At 38.7% G+C, this 1999-nt stretch overlaps 1 protein-coding gene and 1 long non-coding RNA gene across 3 annotated transcripts in view; both read left to right on the top strand.

The window, feature by feature from the left end:
• Positions 1–1978, top strand: part of LOC119617698 — a 19176-nt gene extending 17198 nt beyond the window's left edge. The window contains exon 3 of the long non-coding RNA XR_005234069.1: positions 6–1978. This is a non-coding gene — a long non-coding RNA (uncharacterized LOC119617698). The remainder of the gene's footprint in view (positions 1–5) is intronic.
• The window catches only part of cwc27 (CWC27 spliceosome associated cyclophilin), a 63534-nt gene that overhangs the window by 27973 nt on the left and 33562 nt on the right, over positions 1–1999 (top strand). The gene's annotated exons all lie outside the window — the stretch shown is intronic.

The raw sequence follows: 1999 nt of genomic DNA, 5'->3' as shown, positions 1-1999 counted from the left end.
GAGAGGTGGAGTCAGCGTGTAAGAGGTGGAGTCAGTGTGTGAGAGGTGGAGTCAGTGTGTAAGAGGTGGAATCAGTGTGTGAGAGGTGGAGTCAGTGTGTAAGAGGTGGAGTCACAGTATGAGAGGTGGAGTCAGCGTGTTAGAGGTGAAGTCAGCGTGTAAGAGGTGGAGTCAGTGTGTCAGAGGTGGAGTCAGTGTGTCATCTCTTCAAACATCTTGGTACTTTTTACTTTATTTAGCCATTAGCTACTTTTAGCTAGTAGTCAGCCTTTTGCTACTTTAAAATTTTAGCTATTGTTTTGGTACTTTTAGCTTTTACTTAACTTTTTGTTACTTTTGGTTAGCCTTTTGCTATTTTCACCTTGTAGTTAATCATTTGGTACTTTTTGCTAGCCTTTTACTGCTTTTAGCTATTTACCAATGTTTTACTGCTTTTAGATAACCTTCTGCTTTAGCTAGCTTTCTGCTTCTTTTAGCTTGAAAACTCAGTTTCAGCTTCTTCAGTAAATTGAACCGAAGTCACTCTGCATTCTCTCTGTAGTTTCTGTCATCTCTTTCTCTCTGATGCTGCAGGTTAGTGCAGGTAGTTTTTTCTTCCATATCCTCTGAACAGGTAACCCTCGGTACACATAATGAACATACCCTTCTCTCATTAGTGTTAATAGGATAAGTGTGTGTGTGTGTGTATGGCCTGACTGACAGCCAGCACATTGCAGGCAGACTGTAGTTTATTAAACACAAGCACAGATTGTTTTGCTACAAGAACTGTAACCCAGCACAGTGGTTTGTCTTGGCAGGGAATCAAAGAGGAGGCTGGTAGGTGCAGCATTAGTCCAGGACAAAGGAGGCATTGTTGCAGGGGAGCTCTTCTTTGTTTGGACTCTCAGCTACTCTGTGAACACGGAGGAACACTAACTGTTATCTAGTCATCAGGACAAAAAGAAAAAAGGATCGCTCACTGTCACATGCTGAAGGCTGATACGTTTTTGCCCGTGTCTGTGTGAGCATGTGTTGTTTTTCTGTACCGTAAGCAAAATATCTCATGAATCAAAAAATGGATTTTAGGCAATCTTGGCAAACACAAAAATAGATATGGCTCAATCCATTTTACAGACATTGAGCTAAAATTTGGTGTGTCAGAAGCTGAGACTTATACTCTGAGCACAAACGGATCATGTTGGAATTAACTGTGCCTTTTTGTTAGCAAAATACCTCACCATATGGGTTTTTGTGAAACTTTCAGAAAGTAATCATTTAGTTGTAACTACAACTGATTTACTTTATGGAGTCAACTTAAATTAAGATAGCCATGACAGCAGGCTGACCTGCTGCTGTGGTTCCCAAACTTTTTAATTTGTGACCCTCAAAATAACACGGCAGAGCTCATGACCCCGACTATTACTGGTTTAAGTATGCAAAAACTGCTTAAAAGTCAGTGGAGAAGGAAATAATAACAATTGTGTTTTTATGATTTATCAGAGTTGTTTTAAAAGTATGTTACTTTCAACCATCTTTAAATTTAATTTATGAAAATTATTCCTCACCCAGTGTTTCACAGCCATAATAGTAGATATTTTTGTCTGCGGTGCTAGAAGTAAAATTTACTGATTACTTTTTCCTCCCAGTCAAAGCTGTTGAGAAAAGCATGAAATTAGGAGTCCTTCAGAATCCCAAATGGTTTCTACATCAGGTCCGAATGATCTTCTGTTGTTTTCCAGCCCAGATGATATTCCACTGCATAAAACCATAATTGCAAAGTGCTTGGATTTGTTCACATTTGAGAGAAAGTTGCCAAATGGTGATGTATTTTACCTGGGCTGTAAAAAAATATATATATATACATCTTATAATCAATCACACTTAAGGCACAGATCCAGTTTACTGAGTGTTTGTCTTTACTGGAAAATGTGTTGGTGTTTGAGTGTTCAAGACTTTATTCTCACACTTTGATGCTCCTTTTGTATTGCTGTGTTTGAAGTAGGCCTCTTTTCTTTTTTGG

Source organism: Kryptolebias marmoratus, linkage group LG14 (genome assembly GCF_001649575.2).
Source record: "Kryptolebias marmoratus isolate JLee-2015 linkage group LG14, ASM164957v2, whole genome shotgun sequence".
NCBI lineage: Eukaryota > Metazoa > Chordata > Actinopteri > Cyprinodontiformes > Rivulidae > Kryptolebias > Kryptolebias marmoratus.
The sequence above is the reverse complement of the archived record's forward strand: the minus strand, read 5'-3'. Positions and strand labels throughout refer to the sequence as shown.